This window comes from Pinus tabuliformis, chromosome 7 (assembly GCF_031772625.1).
Source record: "Pinus tabuliformis cultivar Carrire ecotype Pingquan chromosome 7, CPIR1, whole genome shotgun sequence".
In the NCBI taxonomy this organism is placed as follows: domain Eukaryota; kingdom Viridiplantae; phylum Streptophyta; class Pinopsida; order Pinales; family Pinaceae; genus Pinus; species Pinus tabuliformis.
Genome location: NC_142293.1, coordinates 1741839913 through 1741865795, shown reverse-complemented (window position 1 = coordinate 1741865795; position 25883 = coordinate 1741839913). Strand labels below are relative to the sequence as shown.

Below are 25883 nucleotides of genomic sequence, written 5' to 3'. Positions count from 1 at the left end.
TTACAGTCCATAAAAGTAATGCCCAATTGGATTGGTAGTGTGTGCAGATAAGTAATTTTTATTGTAGGGCCTATACAATTAATAATTCTGTACAGTAAATTAAAAATAGTGGTACAATTGCATCCATTCTGTCGTAGGATATATCCATGCCATTAAATTAAACAAAACGTTGTGCGGCTCCATGCCATAACAGAGTTAATTAGCTGGGAATACAAATTGAATTCATTCAACCATACAATATCAAGGAAAAATTCAGGAAAATTTTAAGGTCATTCAGTAATTAAATTTGGTAAAACTCGTTTTTAAAATTACTCACTTGTAACTCAGAAAATGGTGGGGGATCAATTAAAACTTGGAGAAATTAGAATATCAAAAAGCAAATGATAGGAAGAATGAAGAACTTAAGGAGAAACACAAAAAGTTGGAGGAATGGATCACTTGGAATCACGATGTCTTACAAAAAGAACAAAGTTAGAAAACCTAGTCACTTAGAATGGCAAAGCATTACAACAAGAACAAACAGTGCTGAGCAACATTGCACGAAGCGGGGACGTTTTTTGGAAGCAGGGACGCAGAAGCGTCATTTCCCAAAATCTAGGAAGTGAAGCGTCTACTATATATATATATATATATTTGCATCTATATTAAAAAAAAACATCCAAAATACCAAATTAGTTGTAAAAGGCATGAAAACATGCATATTTTTACATAAATCAAGATATATATGGCATCCATTGTACATCAATGATTAATTATTGCAGCATCAACCATCTAGAATCTAGATTCATCTTCTCTTGTCTAGCCTTTTTGGAACCGCGGATCCAATTTTCGGATCCGCGATTCCGCCGAAGGAACGGTGGTGGATCTGTACGGGACGCGGTTCTGCCTCCAGATCCTTGGGAGGGGGGGGACAGTTCCTGCGACACTGGTGCTGAGAGCCATGGTCAATAAAAATCATATGAAATTAGAAGAAACAATGCTGAGAACCTTGGTCAATAAAAATCATATGGAATTAAAGGACGTCACGACAAATCTTGCAATGCAAGTCAGTTCTACAAGCACTGCCATTCAAGAACCAAACTCTTCAAGCACTTCAGTACCTCAAATCCTACCGTTTAAGCTACCTTAGTACCTCAAATCCACAACTGAACATTCCCCATCACAACATGGTAATCACTGACCAATTTCTATCACATACAAATCAATCAATTTTTGTGTACCCAATAGAAGCAAAACCTGATTTATCAAAATTTGACAGGAATGAAAAGCAATGAATGACATGGTTTAACAAGGCAAAATAGTACATTGAAATATATGGTATCAATGGCAATGAAGAAAAAAAAAAAAACGTAGGGATGAATTTTTTAACAGATTCCAAGGGGTCTATTACCCCTTTTTTCGGCAGGGGTACCTATATTACAGCATTTTTTCACAACAAAGTTAACCCAAGGTCAAAAGTCAAAACCCATGAAACAAACATATGAGGCCTTGTATAAGGTATCCTAGACCTTGTGTCATGTTGACTCTTGTTGTTTTGGTCAGACCATGTCCTATCGCTTTCAGTTCATCTCTGGTTCCTTTTGTCCTGGAGAGAATTGGAGGACCTTAGATGGGCTTACTTGAGGACTCATGAATTTATGGGAACCTACTTTTGTTGGGATGATCAATGGTGTATGGGCTAATCCAGCCCGTATAAAGGTGCATCTATGTCTTTCCACATAATTATGAGCCTATAGAGTTTATAGATGGCCTTAGCTTCAGTGTCATATGCCTCAGATGTTTCTCAAACATGGCAATCTCACAACCAACTACATTTCATGCTTCCCAAGGAAATTCACGTTTACCATTGCAAAGTGAACCTGGAAGTGAAAAAGTCAACAAGGTCTCAAATTGCAGAGCACAGTGAGAGGATGACATGCCGCATGGAATTTTTCCATTTGGTTCAAGCATTCTCAAGATATGGTTGATCAACACTGGTAAAACAGGTGGCACAAGTTCCCAAGCCACAAAAAAGGGGGAGCATTGTGCAGATTTTCACATGCATTATGTCAAAAGCGGTTTACTCAAAGAGAGGAACAAAATCCATGTTTCATATTTTCCAAATACTCAAGGGAGATAAAGATCATCCACTTAGTCATAATGACATGGAAAGATAGGGTTCTAGGTGGCATAACAGTGACAAATGTTATCATAATTTTATATATAATATGTCGAAGCTGGTCTACTGAATGAGAAGAACAAAGCCCATGTCTTAGCTTATCCAAATTCCTAAGGGCATTAGATATCCAAGACAAGGCATGATGACATGGAAGATAGTAATGATGTGACAATGCAAGGAAAAATTTGGTCAAATGAAGCAAGACCCAAAAGAAATCAAGTTCAGTTACAGCAAACCTAGGTGCCAAAATTAGCAAATTCATCAACGCATTGAACGACTATAAAACAATGGTCAAGTTCGAGTTACTTACTGTGCATGGAAAGGTCAAGTCAAAGGGTGAGATGGTTGTCGAAAAGGTGAAGGAAAATGTTGGAGCACTAAAGACTACTATTCTTCATCTTGTTGACTTTACGGTCCTTTGTGTTGGAATTGTAACTAGGTTTGGTCTTCATAAATGTTATCGTATCAAATATATATTTTATGTAAAAACAAAAGAAGAAAATTAATAATTATTATTATTTTTCTAGTATGTTCTTCATGCTTTATTTTGGTCAAAAGAAAAAGTAAAAGGGCATGTTCTGTTAGAAAATGTTAAGTGGCAGCAATTACAACTTATTATCTTCAACCTTAATATTTTCTTGTAAAACTTAGTTATCTTCTTTATGTTCCTTAGTTATATCTTTTCATCAAACAATATCAAGAAATAGTAACAACAAAAGAGGACACAAAAATAGGCTCTCAGCCAAGGCAAAACCCCTCCAAGGGGAAAGCTTGGAAACTCTTCTCTTCTTAGAATTTGCTTCAAACGAGATACAATGACCCAATCCCTAGACCAAGTCCTTCTCCCAATACCAAATCAACACTTCCTCGAGACCTTCCCTTGAACTGCTTCTTTGTTTCAACTTCAACCTGCCAACAACTGCCCAGCAACTTGAACCAGCAACTTCGTCCACTCAGCAACTTCGTCTTAGCAACTGCTGCAAAAACCCTAATCTATCTTCCTTTTGACACCTTCCTGGAGAAAAACAGCTCTACCCAAGGTCAACAAGGTCAAGAGAAGGATCTTGCTCTATCCAGTCACTTGTTCCTGCAATTCTGGTCCCCAACAACAATTTCTCCCTCCAACAATTCGAACCTACAACTTTAGCCTCCTTTTCGCTACAAAAACCCTAGCTTCTTCACACGCGTGAGAGAGATAGAGCCCAAAAACAACAAATTTCATCCTCCCAACTTCTCCTAGAACTTTCGTGTTAGTTTTCTAGCATCGGATGTGTTCAAGCCATGAAATTTGGCGGAGAGGCTAGAATACATGAGTTCCCTAAATCCCAGCAATCGTTTCTGGAAATTCCACTTAGAAATGTCTCAATTAGATTATTATTGTTTTTAAATATTTCCTAAGTCTAAACTTAGGGAATATGGGAATATGGTTATTTAATCAGTATTAATTGAGATAGGGTGAGAATAGTCTAAAACTCACACGGATCGACTTCAAGATAATCCTAGCCCTTGATTAAGATTTAATCTTGGTCATTGGAGTCCCAACAGAGGATTATAAGAAGAAGTCGATGGGCACTTGGAGAAGATGCACCAGAGAAAACACTCAGTGATCTAGGCAGATTGATTTTCCAGTAGCAGAGTAATTCAGCAGGAGAATTCGAGTCAAAGATCGAGTAGTAGGTGGGACTCGCAGTGTTGTTAAAATCGCGATAAAATCGCGATTTTATCGTAAAAGCGCGATTTTTTCATTTAGCCGATTCAAATCGCGATTTTTATACATAAAAATCGCCACTTTTTTTATAACGATTTTTATCGAAAAAATCGCGATTTTTTGAAAAAATCGGAAAAAAGCGGGAAAAAATCGTTAAAATCGGGAAAAAATCGTTAAAATCGGGAAAAAATCGGAAAAAAGCGGGAAAAAATCGTTTGGCACAAAAATATTCATTTTTTTTCAATTTTTTTCAATTTTTTAAAAAAAATGAATATTTTTGTGCCAAACGATTTTTACCCGCTTTTTTCCGATTTTTTCCCGATTTTAACGATTTTTTCCGCTTTTTTCCCGGCGCCGATTAAATCCCGATCGCGATGTGTGCAACACTGGGTGGGAGAGGAATGAGGAGTATTCCAGTGGAGGTTTCTAGTGCCAGAAGAGTCAAATTGAGGAAGTGTGAGTTTGCCCAAAGGGACTGCGTAGGCAGTAGCAGGAGAACAGTTTGATCTAGCTAGGGGAGCAGTTTATTCAACGGCTGGTGATCGGGATTTTGATCAGGAGGGCCAGTGAATCGGTTCCAGAGCCAGAGAGAAGGCGAGTTATAGATTTCAGAAGTTTCCGAAGGCGGCAACAGCAAGGTCTACGCAAGCACTGGATAGACGCTGATGCAAAAGAAAGGTTGTATTACTGTGGGGCTAATTTTGGAAGCTGAAATCAGTTGTGGGGTGAGGAAAAATCCTCACAATAATTTTTCCAGTGATTCTCTCAGATTGGATTTCTAGCTTGACATCCAAATTATTGTACTTAGATTTTCTATTGAATAATAATAATAAAACCCTCATTTGTTGCACTGGTTTTCCCACATTGGTTTTTTCCGGGAACAATTGTCCAAACACAATAGTGTTAAATTTTTTGTGCGCTATAATTTCTCAGTTTCTAGCATTTTTATTTTCTGTAGTATTTTTATGGTGAAGATTGCAGTAGTGATTTATTCATTGTTTGTCATAACAAATAAATTGCATAATTAAATTTTTACAATTAGGAGAATAATTTCCAATTACTGCAATATATGAAAATTTCACATGGTATCAGAGCCTAATTGATCAGCCGAGAAGCTTAGAAGCGAATAAAGGAATTTCAATGTTCAGACGAAGCAGTACATCGAAATTCCCAAAGAAACTGCGCAAAGCCCAAAACAAGGAATTCGAATTGTTGGGGTAAGAGTTCGATTTTTCAGTGCAAGATTGGCAAAAAAATCGATTGCCCAGGACGGTGATTCCAGCAGTCAAAGGGAGCAACAACAACTAAGATTTTCGTTGAGCAGATTTCTGGTTGGACGCAGAAGGTGTTACAATAGTTTAGAGTTGCAGAATCAGCATCGGGTGGAAAGAGGAATAGCACACTGTAAATTCTTCAGTATGACCTGTTGAAGGAAATGTAACTAGGTTCGGTCTTCATAAATGTACTTTTGATATTTGTGTTTATTCAAGAAAAGAAATATCAATGTTGCTTGGGAGCGGGAGCGGGAGCAGGGAGCGGGAGCGAAAACGAGAGCGGGAGCGACCATTTTCAGAAGCTCCCGGTTTGGGAGCAAATCCCGGAGCGATTTTGTAAAACTATATATATTTTTTATATTTTTTAATTTTTGATACATATATGTCAACAAAAACATGTAGAATGATGAATTAGACATAAAAAAACATAGATTGATCATTGAACCATATCACATCAATCATCTAGAAATTATAATCGTCATCAACCATGTCCACAAGTTAGTAAAATACATATTACAATTGCAACATATTGAGTCTCATGAATCATGATTCATCAAATTCAATCTTAAAGTTTCAACTTCAAGCTTTCAAAATTGAAAATTCAATAACATTTATCATCATTGATCACCAAAGTTGTACTTGTAAGCTAAGTTTAACCATTACAAGAAGTAATATCTAAGATTCTAAGATATTTCTAAATCCTAACTTCTAACTGTTAACATGATATGAAATGTTATAAATTTATAAAATGAAACATGAATAATGAAATGAAATGAAACAACTTTAGTCTTTCACGAAGCATCATATTCATAATTCACATCATTACCAATGAGTTATAATTGCCAAGGCCCAACTTCAAACTTCAAATTTTCATTGTCACAGTGATATATTGTTTACAAAAAATATCATTATGATATGAAAGAGTCAAGAGTCAAGAGTCAAGGACTCAAAACTCAACAGTTATGAAAACTAAAGTCTAATAGAAACTAAAAAAGACAAGTAAACTGTAAATCTACATGTGGCCCTTGCCACGAGAGCCTCCAGGAGTATAAGCAGGTCGTGGTGGTCTTCTAGGAGTCTCCCGCACAGACCGACGACCAGAACTAGAACCTCCACGTGAGGGTGTAGATGGAGGTGGCGACAGCAAAGGAACAAGACTCGAACCTCGAGCACTGCTACTGGATGGTGGAGGTCGAGGTGGAGGTGGCATGGCTGCTGCAGCTGCTTCATCTTCATCCCTTACAAGTTCCTCTTCCAGTTCTTCAATATGTACAATGCCATCCTCCAAATTGTCATCCTTTGGGTGATTGTCCCAAATTTTATATGTGGGATCCTCATAAGCCCGATCACAGTAATGACTCAACAACCTCAAGTTGTAGTGCACATAAACCAAGCTTTTTTCTCGGTTTTCATTGAATCTGTTTCTTTTCACATTATGTATGTAGTTGTAGCTGCTCCAACACCTCTCTGCAGAAGAAGTATTTACAACCTGTGAAAGAACTTTTTTTGCCAATTTTGGCAAATGTCCATGCCCGCCATATGTTTCCCACCATGTGAGAGTATCAAATCTATCTCTGTCGTCCATTGCATGGAAGTTACCATACAAACCAGTGCCACTGAAGTATCTGCCTATTTCAAAGCGCACAGCGGCACTTTCCTCCCTGTCAGGTACCAACTTTTCTAATGCTTCCAAATATCCTTTAGTTACCTCTGGATCTAAATGGGGTTTGGTCCTAACCCCACCCCCTGATGCAGGTTGGCCCAACCAAGATGTAGAGTAGTATTTTGGCGTAAGGATATACGCCAAGCAATGTAGTGGAAGATTAAGCCTATTCCACCGTTCACACACACAATCATGAATCAGTTTGTACAAGTTGGGATCTCTATTATGAACAATGTCTTTTATTTCCCCCAACAAAAAAAAGAAATACAGTCCTTTAATGGTAAGTTGAATTTTCTGCATCGCTTCATTCCGAATCTTGCCGAGCATCTTAGAGAAATCACAAACATGCTAAAAAAGGACAGCCAGCTAAAGTGGACCGAAGAGGCGGTAAAATCTTTCAATTTGGTAAAGTTGGTTCTATCTTCAGCCCCTACTCTAATCAGTCCGGATTACACACAAGATTTTATTTTATTTTCATTTTCTTCTGAGCACACATTGGCAGCTGTACTAATGCAAAAAAGAGATGGAGTTGAGAAGTCTATTGCTTTTTTCAGCCGTATTATAAGAGACGGAGCATTGAAGTATAACATCATCGAAAAACAAGCACTTGCGCTTGTGAAGGCCTTGAAGGATTTCCGTGTGTATATATTGAATTCCCACATTATCGCATATGTTCCTAACGCAGCAGTAAAGGATGTTTTAGTACAGGCAGAACCGGAAGGAAGGCGGGGTAAGTGGATTGCTGCATTATTAGAGTATGATGTGGAAATTAAACCCACTAAGCTGATCAAAGGTCAAGGTCTTGCCAAATTGATGGTTGAAACAAATCTCCACGTCCTAGATATCAATTTGATGGCTGCCATGTCCGATGAAGATGAGGAGAATTCAGCACAACAGGTATCTGACATCTTTATTTCTTCTCCTTGGTATGCTGATATTATATATGTACTTCAAAATTTGTCTTCACCTCCCGGGATGCCTCGAAATAAAAATAGGACATTGAAGTTGAAAGCAGCCAAGTTTTGCATCCTCAAATCTGCACTATATTGGAAAGACCCCGGTGGAATATTGCTGAATTGTTTGATCGAGGAGGAAGCCAAAACAGTTGTGGAAGATTTTCATAAAGGTGACTGCGGGGGCCATTTGTTTTGGAAGACTACAGCAAATAAGATCCTAAGGGCAGGTTTTTATTGGCCTTCATTGTTTTCAGATGTATATAAAGCTGTCAAGAATTGTCACGAGTGCCAAATTTTTCAAGGGAAACAGAAATTACATCCATTGCCTCTCAAACCAATTGAAGTCAGCGCACCATTTCAGCAGTGGGGTTTGGATTTTATCGGCGAGATTCATCTGGCATCATCAGGACAGCATAGATGGATATTGACAGCTACAGATTACTTCACAAAATGGATTGAAGCCATTCCCACCCGGCAGGCCACGGATGCGGTAATTATTTCTTTCCTTGAAAATAATATACTGTCACGTTTTGGCTGTCCGAGTAGGTTAATTACAGATAATGCAGCAGCATTCAAATCAAAGAGAATGGTTGACTTTTGCTGCAAATACAAGATCAGCTTGGGGCATTCTACCGCCTACCATCCGCAAGGAAATGGGTTGGCAGAATCTTCAAATAATCCTTGGTAAATATCATTAAAAAGTTGCTGGAAATCAATAAGAAGAGCTGGCATAAAAAGTTAGTGAATTCACTATGGGCTGATAGGATAAGTCAGAAAAAGTCAATTGGCATGTCTCCTTTTGAGTTGGTGTACGGGACAGACGCGGTATTTCCTACTTCGCTTGCTATTCCGGTGGTCAAATTGCTTCAAGAAGCTGGTAGTGAGGAAGATCCCATGCAGAGGCGGATTAATCAAATGATTCATTTACAGCAGACACGGGAGGAAGTTCTTCACAATACTCTCAAGTTGCAAGAGCGCATAAAGAAGATTTATGACAGGAAAGCAAAACCAGATGACTTCCAAATAGATGATGTGGTTTTGAGGTGGGATGCTCGGAATGAAGACAAAGGGAAGCACGGCAAATTTGACAATTTATGGAAGGGTCCCTACAAGATCGCAGCATATCGTGGCCAAAATGCTTTTCTTCTCAAGGAAATGAACGGAGATGATTATCCCGGAGGGTCGGTCAATGGTCGGCTGCTAAAGAGGTACCATGTCTGAGCGTTTTCTGTTCTTGTCACCATCATTGTACATACCGTTTTACTCTTATTTTATCGCATGTGTGTACTGATCTTTCATCCTCAGTCTGGGGCCCGCGTTGAAGGCTATAATTCTGAAGATGAAGATTGGTTGGTTTGAGGTTTGTCAAGGTGTTTTTATCAGTCCATTTTCTGTCCAAAATTGAGTTAGTTTGGGTCAAAGTTGTGTCCAATTTTCAGTCAAATCTGCAGTCACTAAAGCTGTCAGAGTTTGTGTCAAATGAGTAAATAATGACTCCATCGCCCAATGGTTGAAAGCACTGGTCTGCTCTCCCAGAGGTCTGAGGTTCTTGGCATCTCCAAGGAGCTACCATCCCCATTGGAGCCAATGTTAGAGTCGGTCTAGTAGCCCTCCACCAGAGATCAAAGCTCTTTGCATTTCATGATTAGGTGTCCCATCAGTGTCATCATGTTGCATTCCGTTAGGCATGCCATAACCCTGGTGGAGGGAGTTTGTGTTTTTTATTCCCCTCCTGTTTCGCACTGCTGTTTCAGGTTTGTTTAAGTAAATAAAATCTTCAAAGGGTCATTCATCTTGTTTTAAATTTCGAGGTCTTAGGTCTAGGGTTGAGTCAATTTTTGTCTTGAGAGGTCATAAAGGACCAGCAGGCCAGAGGGATGTCCTTCATAAAACATCATTTCAATAATTCTCACTATTGTACAGCTAAATTTTCACCTTGTTTTCAAAACTCTGTTTTTGAAAAACAAAGGTCATTATCTCGTTTTTGTAAAAATTGTCAAAATTTCAAATTCTCCAAATGTTGAAGCGCAGCCTTGGTCTCCTTTGCCAAAGCATCTTAGAAGCTATCCCTACAAAAATTTTCAGAAGAAATCATCATTTCAACCAATTTTTTTCAAAGAAAGGAAACCAGAAGTCAGAGCCAATTAATTCAAAAAAGTGTCAACACTCAAACATTATAAAGTGGGTTTTGGGCAAATAAAAATCTAAAGGGAGCCTATAAAAGCACATCACTCTTCATTAGCAACTCATTTGCCTCTCACAAGCTAAGTGAATCCTTGCAAAGGCGATTTCAAGAGTCATTGAGCAAATTGGGCAGTTTCAGAGGCGCGCTACGCATCAGGGACGGCGCACTACGCATCAGGGGCGCGCTACGCATCAGCGCGATTTTCTCAGTGTAATTTTGTTCAGGCGCTACGCATCAGAGGGGCGCTACGCGTTGGGTTTTTCGCCCAATAAACTGCCAGCAAGCTACCAAATCCTCTTTTCTCTCAAGCAAATTTCAGGTAGGCCTCTCCTCCATGGCTAGTTTTGGTTTTAGCCGGATTTGAAATAATATATATTTTTATTCGCAAACCCTTTCGGGTCTGGTCTTCATCGCATCGGCGCTTTCCCATCGTATTTCATTTAATAAACAAAATACGCGACAATACACACAAACTGTTATTGGGCGGATCTCAAAACGTATGGAATATCGTTTATAGTTCTATTGGGTTCGGCTATCGCGTCGCGCATATATATATGTATATAGCCGCTCCTTTGTGTAGCTCCGATGCGAATTTGCGATGCGACTCGTCGCAATCGCATGTCGCACGAGCCCCAGGTCGTTGGTAAGTGCTTCCACTATAATCTGTCGATGAGATATGGTGGTGCAACGTGGGCCGTCGATCTACGCGCTTGATAGACAGTCCTCGTTGACCCCGCCAATCGCTATCGCAACATTTATGCGACCGCCCCCGATAGCCTCCAATCGCCTCCGCCGATTTGCGATTTGCCAATCGGATCTAGACCGTTGATCGACCAGATCTGACGGCTCCTGTGCATTGCTCCTTTCTCCGCCGATAAGCCTGTTTCTGATCATTTCTTCGTGTTTTTGGCTGCCGATAGTGTTTCTCGCCTATTCTAAGGGTTTTTCCTCATGCGATATTTTTGCTCTTTTAAACAATTTCGAAGACTTAGAGGGTATTTGGATCCATTTTGGATCACGTCTTTCCACTGAAAAAGCTTTTGGACCACCAAAAGTTGGTTTTCAAGCATCGATCAAGTGAGGATACAGCTTCCTCACTTGTCCAATTTCCATCCATCGTGCACTGCCTGGTTTTGAACCTTTGAGTCCAATTCTTAAGTTCTCAACATCCCCTCTGCGTGTAGTTCTCACCTTTCTGTCCAGAACTATATCTTCCTACAACTCATTGAGATATTCAGGCAACAAATCATCAATAGAAGGCAACTGAATTTGCTCTTCGGGATCTTCAATTGATAAAGGTTCAAACAGTCTTAAATTTTCTGCATTAACCACTGAATAGATGTGCATGTACGCTGGCAAATCAAGGCGAAAAGCATTCTCACCAATTTTCTCAAGTATCTTGAAAGGCCCATACCTTATTGGCTTCAGCGTCTTACCTTCACCTTGCATTCTGTCTTTGCAGATGTACAGCCAAACTTGATCACCAACTTGGAAGCTATGCTCAATTCGATACTTATCATGCCTTGCTTTGTACTTGGCCTGGCTCTATTCCAGTCGTTCCTGCACTACCTAGTTAATTTTTTGGACCTATTCAATGAACTTGGTTGCTTTGTCCACATCACTGTGTCCATCAACTGCTATGTCTTTACTAAAGAGAAAATCCAAGGGAGACCTTGGTGTAAAACCAAAACAAGTCTCAAAAGGAGATCTTTGTGTAGAAGAATGTTTAGCACGGTTGTAAGCATGTTGCACATAACATAAATGTTCATCCCAAAGCTTGGGATGCTTACTGCAATAGCCCCTGAGCAACTGGATCACTATCCTGTTGACCACCTCTATTTGGCCATCTGTTTGTGGATGAAAGGTTGTGCTTTTATTCAGTCTGGTGTCCATCAACTCCCATAGACTTGACCAAAACTTTCCAGCAAATCGGGAATCTTGATCAGATACAATAGAAGTGGGTAACCCAAAATGAACTCAGACATGCTAAAAGAACAACTTTGTTGTTTGTTCAGCTGTAATCTACTTGTTACAAGTTATTAAAATACACATTTTGCTGAACCTGTCCACAATAACATATAAATAGTCATGACCTTTTCTAGATTTTGGCAATCCCCCAAAAAAGTCCATGGAAACACTTTCCCAAGGACGAGAAGGAATTGGAAGCGGAGTGTACAAGCCTAATTTTCTATTGTTGGGCTTGCTTTTAGCACACATGGTACACCCTTTAATATATCTAGACATTGTTTCATGCATTCTTGGCCAATAGCAGAATCTTTGCAATTGTGCCACTATTTTACTTACACCAAAATGACATGATATTAGAGAAGTATGTGCTTCTCGGATTATGTTAACTCTTTCAGTTTGAGGAATGCATAACTTTCCCAAATGATACAAGAGTTGGTCCTTAACATGATAATCCAATTCTTCTACTTGTTTGCCATAACTTAAAGTTGCATATACATTTTTAAAATCTACATCTTGAGCATATTGTTCAATGTAGCTTTCATGCAATACTGAATTATTCTTAAGTATAGTAGATGCATTTGTGATTGGTCTTGATAACATATCTGCAACTTTATTACGTATGCCTTTCTTATATCTGATGACAAGATGAAACTGCTATAGGAAACCCATCCACCTATAGTGTCTTGATTGCTGCAATTTAGTTTGTGAGTGCAAATACTTAAGTGGTTGATGATCAGTGTGTATAATTGTTTCTTTGCCCATTAAGTAATGTTTCCACTTTTTCACACTCTGTACTAATGCATACAATTCTTTATCATATGTGGGATAATTAACTACTGCAGAATTAAATGTCTCAAAATGATAACATATGGGTTCACCGTGTTGCATCAACACTTCTCCCATGGCATAGTCACTGGCATCTATTTCAACCTCAAATGGTATTTGAAGATCTGGCAATGCTAATACTGGTGCTGTACTAATCTTTTCTTTCAAGGTGTTGAAGGCTTTCTGCTGTTTGCCTCCCCACTAAAACACCTTGTTCAATCCTGTCAAAGCATGTAAGGGAGCTGCAATCAAGGAAAAATTAGTAATAAACTTTCTCCAATGTTGTGTTGCTCCTAAGAAGGTTCTAACTTCTGTAGCAGATTTGGATTTAGGCCAGTTCACAATGACTTCGACCTTAGAGGGATCTATCTTCAATTCACCACCCCCTACAATATGACCCAAATAATTTAAAGATGTTTTGCCAAATTCACATTTTGATAACTTAACATAGAGATTTTCTCTTTTCAAAACATCTAGAGTCTGCTTTACATGCTTCAAATGTTCTTCCCATGTTTTACTAAAAACAAGAATGTCATCTAAATATACAATTACAAAATCATCAATAAAAGGTCGGAGTACATCATTCATAACTCTCATGAAAGTGGCAGGAGCATTAGTTAAGCCAAAAGGCATAACTAGCCATTCATACAACCCTTGCTTTGTTTTGAGAGCAGCCTTCCCTACATCTTGTTCTGCTACTCTGACCTGATGGTAGCCACTACGCAGGTCCAACTTGGAAAAGTAAACAGCTTCTTTCAGCTAATCCAATAGATCATCAATGCGAGGAAGGGGATAATGATTCTTGATCATGTTATTTTATTCAATGCTCTGTAATCAATGCACATCCTCCACGAACAATCTTTCTTTCTCACCAACACGATTGGAGATCCGCATGGTGATGTGCTTGGTCTTATCTCGAGCAGCTCCTGTACCTGCTTCTTGACCTTTGCATTCTCTAAAGCAGATAACCTTTTATACCTGTGGTTGTGACTGTTGTTTCATCACCTGAGTCTAACCCCAAATATTTCTGAATAGCAGCAACAGTCTTCTTCTTCTTGCCATCGAACTTCTTGGGTTTCAGCTCCGGATGCAAAGACCAGCAATGTTCATCATCGTGTCCATCCTTCTTGCAGTGAGTGCATGAAGATTTGTTTTTCTGTACAGCGTTTTCCTTCCTCTCTTTCCATTTCTGCTTCCTCTTTTCCTTGTTCTTGCTTGCAGTGGGTTTTGATGATCCCCCAATCTTTGGGTTCACATTCTTGCCTCTAGCCTCTAGATGTGTAGCCTGAACGGATACCTCATCTATGCTAGTGGGGTTAAACATGAGAATGGTGTGCCTTAAGTAGCTATGCAGACCACCTATATACTTCAGCAAAGTTTCACGTGAGTCTAGAGAAATGCCTAGAATTAAAGCTCTTTTCCTAAATTCCTGGGTATAGCTTTGTACACTTTGCCCCTTTAATTGACGAAGAGTTTGCCAACTCATCATGGCTTGCTACATATAAGCTAGTGGATAGAATTGTTTTTTAATGGCAGAAACAAATTCACTCCAGGTAGAAAGAATTTTACCATGCTTCTTCAAATCAGCTTGTGTCCTGTCTTCCCACCACACAAGGGTAGTTCCTCCAAGGCGAAGACTGGCCAGCTGAATCTTTCTCCTTTCTGAATCGATGTTTTGCACCCTGCAATATACATCAATCTGTCTAATCCAGTTATCTAGCTTTTCTGCATTTAATTCTCCATCATATATTGGCAAATCAAATTTTACATCTAATTTAATCACAGAAGTCTTCTTCTTTTTATTTTCAGGGCTAGAAGGAGGTGTTGATGGAGGAGGTTCTTCCCCTTTCCCTTTGCCTTCTGAATGGGCAACTAGAAGAGGTTCCTCTACTCCTTTGCCTGTTTGAGATGCTGAAGGGCTTTCCCCTCGACCTTTCTTAAATTCTCGGTACATTTCTTCTACCATGGCTCTCATGGTCATGAAACTGTCCATGAACTGAGAGTCTGATTCCAAGGGAATTTCTTCTGTCATTTTCCTCCTAGGATAGACTCTACCAATTTCTGGGTTAGCCTCAACCATTTCTCCTTCTCCTAATTTGAGCTTTGACCTAGTTAGCATTCAACAATCTGGCACAAGCTTGTCTAACCTTCGCAACCTAAAGCTCTGGTACCACTTGATCTGAAAATGAGATCTTAGACAATTATTAAGGTATTACAGACTCATGTGCATGGATATGCCTATGTTACTTTGTGCAATGGATCAATAAGATTGCGAAATACATAGACAATGAAGCAGTTAGAGAAACATAATAGACAACACACATAAACACAGCAAGTTTAATATGGAGTTCACCCAACACTCCTGAGCTACATCTCCTGGTCCAGCGTTCAGTGGTGACCTCTCTATTATGTCTTCAAAAACAGAGTTTTACAACAGTGAGCTCAAATTGAGCCTCACACAACAGATACAAAACAATAAGGCTTTACTTGGATCCCCCAAGTCTCTTTTGAGTACACAGACTCTCCTCACTGACTCTCTGTCTCTGTTTGATCTCTGTCTCAACACTGCCTGCCCTGTCTTCTGTCTTCTATGGCTTTAAAGCCAATCTGCGCTGTCTGTTCATTTCCTCTTCTCGGGCTTTCTGGCTCCCAACCTCTATCCACTCGAATCCCCCTTCTGGGCGTTAAATAATCATTGCTAACGCTTTTAGGGGAGGTGGCCACCTGTTCTGCAACGGAAGAGTGCATCTGGCCTTTGAAATCCCTGAAATAGCCATTCTCTATTTACACAGAGAAATGCATTCAAACACGGGAAAATCCGCCAACACACAGTTTTTCGGACTTCAAATATTCATAGATGCACCCTATTCTCCTATCGGGTCCGCCTGAGATCGCTTATCGCATGTCGCAAACGTCCATTCCACGGTTTCCCTTTGTATTTATAAAATACATTAAAATATCGCAAAAATCCCGTAACAATGGCTTTAGCCAGATTTGAAATAATATATATTTTTATTCGCAAACCCTTTCGGGTCCAGTCTTCATCGCATCAGCGCTTTCCCATCGTATTTCATTTAATAAACGAAATACGCGACAATACACACAAACTGTTATTGGGCGGATCTCAAAACGTATGGAATATCGTTTATGGTTCTATCGGGTATATAGCCGCTCCTTTGTGTAGCTTTGATGCAAATTTGCGATGCGACTTGTCGCAATCGCATGTCACACGAGCCCCGGGTCATTGGTAAGTGCTTCCACTGTAATTTGTCGATGCGATATGGTGGTGCAACGTGGGTCGTCGATCTGTGCGCTTGATCGACGGTCCTCGTTGACCCCACCAATCGTTATCGCAACATTTATGCGACCGCCCCCGATAACCTCCAATCGCCTCCGGCAATTTGCGATTTGCCGATCGGACCTAGACCGTTGATCGGCCAGATCCGACGGCTCCTATGCACTGCTCCTTTCTCCACCGATAAGCCTGTTTCTGATCATTTCTTCGTGTTTTTGGCTACCGATAGTGTTTTCCGCCTGTTCTAAGGGTTTTTCCTCATGCGATATTTTTGCTCTTTTAAACGATTTCGAAGACTTAGAGAGTATTTGGATCCATTTTGGATTACATCTCAAGAGGGAAAACCCATTTGTAAGAGACCCTCACAAACTACCCATTTCTGCGACACAAATATAATCTAGCAGACCAAGTAATTTGTAATAAAATAACCTAACCAAATAGTTAGAATTATTCCCAAATCACTTTTACATAGACTCGATCTAGAACACTAGGACTCGCCTAAGATCCCAGTGACAAAATCCATTCCGGCTTTGGGGTAAGACTGAAGGAAAACTCTACCGACCATCTGAGAATGGATCGGTGAGACAAAAAACCTCTCGAAATGTAGATCGTCACCAGAAAAGTAGGTTTACCTAGGCAATTACATACACGACACGGATCTGCTGAGATTATTTACATTATTAATATGTAGAAAGGGTTTACATAACATCTTAGAAGTGAAGCTGATGATGATAGTTGTACGACACGAACACATCGATCAAGCACTATCCCTTTTGCAAAAAAAGGGGGTGTACTGCTATGGGTTGTTGACACGTAGTGGTCAACAGGGTCAAACCAACACCTTCAAGTAAAGATTATTTCTTTGACCCTTTCCCTACCTTGTCTTGGGTAATAATATCATTGGTTGCCATATCCTTTCCTCATACCCTAGACTGGGTCCACTCGATCTTGTGTGGTCCCGCTCCTTTGAAAAGATAATTCTTCAAGAACCATCCGGGATACCAATTTCAAATAGGATTTTAGGGATTGGGAAACTCCCTCACAAGTCATATCCCATAGACCTAACCCTCAAATCCTCCCTTCCTTTCCCTAGAATACATTGTACCTTGCTTAGAAAGCAAGCAAGCTCCATCCCTCAAGCTTTTCTGGGAATGGGATTATTTGGGTCACTCATATCCATTCATTGACTTATCCTTTATTGTTGACTCATAATATATTGGGTCTCCTCCCATTGGTGAAAGTTCGTAAATAGAAGGGAGCCTTAGCTGAGGTGATAGTGGGCTAAGTCTCCATTGGTTTCCCTTGGCCTAGAATTTGCCCTTCAAGGATCCCCTCTTAGATCCCCTGTTGGTTTGAGCAGTAACAGGGGACAAGAGCACAGACCTAACCCATTCTTTCTGCCAAAACCCCCATTAAACCAAGCCAAGAAGTGTTTGTGATAAGAAAACTACAATACTCAATTACCAAATGACAAGGCATACCTTTAGGTTCGAGAGGCCCACCTTCAAACATACAATCATGGCAGATGGGTGAGGGACAACATCGCTGGCTCAGGTGGCGGAGAAATGGCACAATGAGCTAATTGGTGGCTGCAAGGGGCTATTGGCTGTCGGTTGAGGAACATCTTGGAGAAAGAAAAAAATCTCCTAGGGATATCACCCACAAAATGGTGGGTAACAGGCCCTTTGAGGTCTTCAGGTACTGCACAAAAGTGAGCGCCAGTCATGGAAGAAAGGTCTAAAGGTCTGAAGATCTTTTGTTTCTACCTTAATTGATTGACATTTTGTTAAAGAAAGGTATATGGGGTTCATCATCTCTCCTTCGATGGTAAGTCACAACTTCAAGATTTTCCATCTACGAAAGAGAATGTGGAGTCGCCAGAGGAATGCATTATAGATGTCGTTAATGAATCAATTCCTCAATGATTCACTAGGGACCTAGACCTACTCCCTCCCTAGCAACAGTGCCAAAAATGTTACCGCTCAAACTAGCACGGGACCTAAAGGAGGATCCCTAAAAGGCAAATGCTAGACCAAGGGCAACAAATGGAGACTTAGCCCAGTGTCACCTCAGCTAAGGCTCCCTTCATTTTACAGAGTTTCACCGATGGGAGGAGACCCAGTATATTATGGAGTCACCGATAAAGGATAGATCAATGAATGGATGTGAAGTGACTCAAATGATCCTTCTCTAGAAGAGGTTGAAGGATAGAGCTTGCTTGCTTTCTAAGCAAGGTATAATGACTTCTAGGAGAGGAATGAGAGGATTTGAGGGTTAGGTTTAGGGGATATGATTCATGAAAGAGTTTCTCAATCCCTAAAATCCTTATTGAAATTGGTATCTCAGATGGTCCTTACGAAATTTTCTTTTGAACGAAACAGGACCACATGAGATCAAGTGGACCCAGTCTAGGGTAGGAGGAAAGAGTATGGCAACCAATGATATTCTTACCCTAGACAAGGTGGGGGAAAGGATCAAAGAATGAATTTTCACTTAAAGATGTTGAATTGATCGTTTCAGGCACTGCCCTTGGGGATGTTAGGGCAAAGTTTGATCTCAAAGCTAGGGTTTGGCTTTTCTCACAGCTCCATCATCGAAATGGCTGCAAATTTGGAGGAGGCCTTGATGAGACACCAACACAGGAGAGGCTAGGAGATTGAACTTTCTGGAGGGATATTTTGCCGAAAAAATGATGCCCTAGGAGCCCCAACTTGGCTAGACCTAGAAAAAGGTAAAAATGTATGATTTTACGTGACCACCTCTTGGTATATCAGTGCCTTAGTCTTGGGAGAATGGAGTCTATGATGAATATGAGTGAGGACCTTTGATTCCCAATCAAGGAGGCCTCAAGACTACTTCGCTAGCCCTTTAGGTCAAAGAGAAGCAATCTTGCAGCTTTTATACTTCGATGTGCAAAAGGTGATGGCTTATCAAGATAGATTCATTGATAGAATTACCCCTAGGAGATTTCATTCACATTACATGGCCCATACATTGAGAGGTGCTATATAGAGACAAAATTCCACAATTTAAGCAGTAAATGCATGCAGCAATTAGCCCTAAAAATAGCGAAAATCCCAGTACAATGTATATGACAAAGTAGAATAAGAATAGCATTAAAAACATGTAATAGAGTATATCCAACCATCAACAATTTGACAATAGAGAAGCTACAAGACAAGATAAACCAAATCCACACATCAAAATTCATCCATAAAGCTCCAATTCATGCTCCAAGAAAAAGTGTGAAATTCTCAAGAGAGATAAGAGATCCAATCCAAAGTGATGATGAGCAAATGAACTCATCTCACTTGTATTTATACACTAATGAGGAGTTCGAATTAGCCTCCTTGGCCTACATAAGCCCCAAAAATAAAATAATGTTCTAGTAATCTAACTTTTGGTGACAAGCCCACCAAACTAGCTCATAAATGAAAGAATAAGCCTCTCAAGAGGTCAAATAATAATGTATGCATGTCGTAGGGCCCTCTAAGAGGCCTAATGAGGTCCATGGGTGCCATAATGAAAAATAGGCCCCTCAAAAGTGATGGACTAGGGCTTGGCCCCTTGTTCTCCAAACAATAAACCTATGGTGCTCTCGATGGGTGAGGGGCACATCAATAACCGCAAGGGTCTCCAAAATGACTTGAAGATCCTTGTAGGTCATCTGTAGGGGCTCTGATGATGATGTGGGGGATGCCACATCGTCCTACAAGTCTTGGACCAACAGCCAATTGGGTGATACATCTGTGGGGCCGGCTGGGCAAGAATGAACCAGGTGCAACTTCCTCCTCCAATGGGAGTATCTAAAGCATCTCTGACCATCCTCGGGGATCCATGGAGTGTTATCTGCTGCTATGAAGGCCCATGGCTCTCAACACACACCCTACATATGCCAATGTAGCCCTCTGGAGGATTAAGACCCCGTATAGGGAGACCAAACCCAAGATGTAGACCATTTGCAATCCTGCATAAGATCCAACGCGTCCCCTAGCCTTCCAATACAACAAATCATTAGAGAAATCGAGTAAATGAGCTTACTAATCATGCACCACAAGTGGGAACTTCATAATGGTCTGCCCTTCCATAATGGGCTTCAAGATGTGCCAATGTCTCCTAAACTCCAAATGGGATTAACCAAATATCCTATTAAGTGGTTTCTACTTCTAAAGGGTATAATATATTCAAGGTGCATCCTTCAAAAGGTGGTGGCATGTGAAAAATAGGTGGATGAAGTAGGGGACGAGAAAGGAGCAGCCATGGGCCACATGCTAGGGTACAAGGGTAGCTAATAAAGGGAAGTCCACACTGTGAAAATTCTTGAATCTAACACATCAAAAACCCCTACTGCAATCAGTTTACAATCTCCTACTTGTTCTTTACATTAACAAGTTATTTAATTGCATAAACATCGAAGTTAACACTATTGCAACCTTCACAGATATACAAATCATGCACTAAAATAAACAGAAACAATAACACATGAGACACCGTTATTTTTGGACAATCGTCCCCAGAAAAACCAAATTCGGGAAAACCATTGCATCATATAGAGGGTTTGTATTATTAAGCAGATTCGTGAATACAACTAGGGTGCCAGAAATGGCTCACCCAACAGAGAATATCCTCAGCAGTAGTACTTCTATCCAGAGACAGATATTCTGGCAAATCAGCAACCGGATGATCAAACCCCACAGCGACTCCGATTGTTCCCTATGCTAGACAGTGAAAGCTGCTCCAAGCACTGCTCTGGAACTGCGTCACTCTTCCAGGAGTTGTGTCACCCTATCCCGGCTCAGATTCTGCTGATCTACTCCCAGTCTGCCCCACAGAATCTCCCCAGCGCTGCCTCTGAGGCCCAATGTTAGCCTCTACGGCTTATGCGCTACCTACGTCATCCTTTGCGTCCTCTGCGTCAGGTCTACAGCCTCTGCGTCTGCCCTTCTAGGGCCTGCGATGTCTCTCCCGGCACTTCACTGCCTCTCTGCTATGTATTCTTCAGCCTCAGATGGAAATCCCTTATTGAACTACCCCTCACTACAATTGATCACTAACTCGATTTCCTCAGTAAACCTCGCCCCAGAAAATTGAATTTTTTGATCACTTGTTGTATCTCCAACGAACCCTCAAGCCTCCTCTTATACTTTTCCTGTTGACGATTCAACGGTCGAGATTATGTCCCTAATCAACGGCTAAGGTTAGAACTGGCTTGATCCTCGTCACTTGCAACTTTCTCACCCATATTTTATTAATACACATTAATATTTTTATTTTCCTAAGTTTAGACTTAGGAACTCATTAAAAATATTAATTATTTGAATAACTCCTCATCTGGGTGGAATTTCTCCAAACGATTTCTGGGTCTTGGAGATCTCATGTGCCTTAGCCTCTCCACCAATTTTCAAGGCTAGAGCACATCCGATGCTACCCAAAATCAACACACACTTGGGTTTATAATGTATAGAAGGGAGCAATCGTGGTACATGAGGTACCCCGGCCTTGATTTTTCCACCCTTCTTTATATGTCTTTTACCTTTTTATGATTTTCAATTTTTCTTTGATTAAAGGCTCGGGGCTCAAGGGGTAAGAGCAATATGTATAAGATATAGCAGTAAATAACCCCTTTTAAGGTAGGGTGGTTCATTGTCCACCGGGGGATGGGACAATCATGGGTTCCTATATGATGAAGGAGGTTCACAGAACCTGTAGGAACCAAGGTGATGGCCATGATGATGGGGCTAGCTCATATATAGGCTTTTGCCCACATTCGAAATGTGTTCATCCCGAACATCTTTTCCATTTTGTGGTACATTTTCCTGTTGAATGTGGCCAAATATGATTTTATCTTTCTTTTTAGCTGAATCAACCTCTGGAACATCATTCCAAGCCTGATCCAATGTGTGGGCAAGGGGAAGGGGCGAGCTAACCCTATGTGGACCCAAGTGGGAGAAATGATGAATGGGGTAATAATGAGTGGAAAGAGGGTAATATAAGTGGATAAGGGAGCGGGACCACACAACCAAAATCAGGGTTTCCCATGAAATACCATCCCTAAAGCCAAATGGTCAGTAAAAGAGATCCCATGGGACTAGAATGCAAGGTTAATATCCAAAAGGGGTCTAGGGGACAAGGGCACAGACCTAACCCATTCTTTTCGCCGAATCCCCCCATTAATCCATGCCCAGAAGTGTCCATGATAAGCAAACTACAATACTCAATTACCAAATGACAAGGCATACCTTTAGGTTCGGGAGGCCCACCTTCAAACATACGATCATGGCAGATGGGCGAAGGACCACATGGTTGGCTCAGGTGGCAGAGAAATGGCACAATGAGCTAGTTGGTGGCTACAAGGGGCTGTTGGCTGCCGGCTGAGGACCATCTTGGAGAAAAAAATTCTCCTAGGGATATCACCCACAAAATGGTGGGTAACAGGTAGCTTGCTTCCATAGAAACATGATACCTCAAGATTTTTGAGCCAGACTTGGATGTTTTCCATATACAATACATGTGTTCGTACTTTGAGGCGTGATGTTTCTTTAGAAGTCTCAAATTCATCATTCCTTTATACAGTGACTATGGATTATCGGTTATAGATCCCTTGATTCTTGTCAATACTTGCACTGCTCTTTGGGGAGACTTGGCTCTCAAATGATCCAGATTTTCACGGTGCTTTAAAAACTTGCATACCATAGCGCCATATAAAGATTTATCAAAGGTCCAGTCTTGTCACAAATATACTTCGATCTTTATCAATTTAGATTCTTGTAGAGAGGTCTTGCTACCAATCTTCAGACTTTAGTTGTTGTAGTTATACCCCTGCCTTTCCCTTTGTAATTCCTTCAGACTATGAGTAATAGAGTGCTTCAGATTTGCATTCCCAGATTGGCAAGTTTTCAAGGAAAACATGTGTCATAGGTACCTCATATGAACTGCAGAAGAAGTGCCACAGAATCCAGCCTAAATTGTAGAGATATAATGTCATAGGTTTTGTCCTATTTAGTGCCTTCATTTTTGTTATTCCATATCTTGAAATGTGTGTCCAAATATTACTGCTCTTCAACCTTGCATTCATGGGACTTCAACATGGAGATAAATTGATCATGCTTTTGAACTTTTGAAAGGAGGGAGACATGGTTATTGAAGGGGACATAGAGAGTTGTTCTCTGCTTCATCAAGGATGTTTTTAAGAGTGTGATCTTTCAAACTTTCTTTCCTTACCTTAGCTCGGAGTTCAATCAATAAATAGATGTTGGACTGCTATAAATATATCAAACCTCCTTGACATACCTTGAATAGATGCTACAGAACTCGGGCCACTATCTCAATCTTGGATATGGACCACAAACTCGGATTTATGCAATAGAATCTCACCACAAAGCTCGGATATTTACCTCAAAATTCGGTCAAGACACCACATAGTTCGGATAGGAGTCACAAACCTTGATCAAGCCATCACAGAGATTCGGATACGTACTACAGACTTCGGTCATTGTCACAGAACCTCGTTTAAGTCACCAAAGGATTCAGACTTATGATTCAGACCTAGACCAAGCCATAAAACTTTGACTTGATGTCAGAGAACTTTGGATCAAGCTTTTGGGTCACTGCTACAGGTGTCACAAGATGAAGTAGATCTGAGAGAGAGAGAGAGAGAACTTTCTTGCTACTTCTTTGATCTTCCTTAGCTCTGATACCATGTTGAGAAACCAAGTGTAGTGGAATTAGGCTTGATTTCTCTTACTAGATAATTACTTGGGAATGTTAGATAGTTTCTTTTTATTTGTTATGCCTTCTTCATCAAGCAATTATACAAATGTTCAATCAACCAAGAAAACAAAGAGACAAGTGACACCAAAATTAGGCTCCAAGCTAAGGAAAAACCCCACAAGAGGGAAAACCCAACAATCCTTTGTTGATTTTTGGTAGTGTTGACCACTACGTGTCAATGGCCCATAGCAATACACCGCGCCTGATCGACGTGTCCGTGCCATTCAACTATCATCATCAGCCTGAACATCATGTTATATTGTAAACCATTTCTGCATGTGCAAATTGTAAATAATCTCAGCAGATCCGTGTCGTGTATGTCATTGCCTAGGTAAACCTATTTTTCTGGTGATGATCTACATTCCGGGAGGTTTTTTGTCTCACCGATCCATTCTTGGATGGTCGGCAAAGTTTTCCTTCAGCCTTACCCCAAAGCCGGAATGAATTTTGTCACTAGGATCTTAGGCGAGTCCTAGTTTTATAGATCGAGTCTATGTAAAAGTGATTTGGGAATAATCCTAACTATTTGGTTAGGTTATTTTATTACAAATTGCTTAGTCTGCTGGATTATATTTGTGTCGCAAAAATGGGTAGTCTGTGAGAGTCTATTTCAGATGGGTTTTCCCCCTTGAAATAGAAAAAATGTAAAAATCATGACGTAAAGTATCTTGAGGGTTGGAAAAATAATTTATCCCCTCATAAGTTAATTAATTAAATTTTTTGACCAAAATTAATTAAAATCCTAAGCCAGAAATTTAATTAATTCTAGGTCCTAGATAAATTTAAATTCTCTGAAGGAAAAATTCATCGGTCCTTGAAAATTAAATTTTAAGAGGTCGAGGGACTAAGGTAAATTGATTATTTTGCTAAATTTTAAGCCCTTGGTCCCTGGGGTTAAGTCAAAATCAAAATTTTGAGGAAATTAATTCAAAATTTTAATTTTTGAATTAATTAAAATACATTTAATTGAAAATTTTGAATTTCCTCAATAATTTAAAATTTCGATGGATGAGATTAAAAGAAATTTTGATCCTCATCAACGGTCGAGATTGCTTTGACGTGGATCACTCGAACTAGCCGTTGGAGGATTTATCTTTAAATAGGAGGTCATTTTGTCAGTCAGGATCATCCAATCTTTGGATCGTGTACTAAGCTCTCAAGCTCTCTTGTATACTTTTTTGAATTAATGCAAAAGTCTTTGGGGTTTCAACGTGTTGTAGTGTTCCTCTTCATGAATTTATGGTAACATTGTTTTAATTTCTGCTTAATATTATGTGAAAACTATCAATCAATAGCTCTCTTAGAATAATCTGAATACAGGTATCTTATTTAGTTTGTTGGATCTAGGGTAACATTTTTAATTTTGATTGAAGTAGCAGGTATCTCTATTTCTTCATAATTTTATTATTGTTCTATTTCTCTACTTGATTTGATGGTTGATCTAGTGTTTGCAGAAGATCTCTCAGGTTCTCATTGAGCGTTTGGGGATAGTCCTCGGTTGGACCAGCCAACTCTCAACACATATTTTTTGAAGAGCCTACTTCATATAAGCCTCAGGATTTATCTAACGATAATCTTTTTTCTGCAAGGTGTTTTTGGGCTAGTACCTCTCTAAAATTTCAAAATCTTTTAAATATTTTGTGGAAATTTTGATAGATCTGGCTATTAAGAGCCTTAGATTATCAGATCTGGAAGCGAAGTTGGACTCATACTCCTCAGATCTAATAGATCTGTAAATTATTTGTATAGATCTGTAAATTATTTGTATAGATCTGTTATTTACTTGTGTAAATCTGAAATTTTGTAACATAATTTTGAATTTTAACACTTGGGTTTTTTGGGATTTTCTCTATTTTTGTACATATTGGGTATTGGGTTTTTCTCTTTTCACTTGTGCAGGAATAGATCTGAGAAATTAACCAAGAAAATATTCAGATCTGAGATTTTTTCAAGCAGATTTGGGGGTTTTGAGACAGATCTAAGCCCTGGAGAGCAATATCTTATCCCAAATCTTTTTACAAGGCCAACCATTAAATATTTTGCAATAAATCTGAAGATCTGAAGCAAAAAAAAAAATTCCA

The 25883-nt window shown here is 39.9% G+C and overlaps 1 protein-coding gene across 1 annotated transcript in view; it reads right to left on the bottom strand.

Moving 5' to 3' along the window:
- Positions 1 to 25883, bottom strand: part of LOC149255293 (uncharacterized) — a 214162-nt gene that overhangs the window by 180759 nt on the left and 7520 nt on the right. The gene's annotated exons all lie outside the window — the stretch shown is intronic.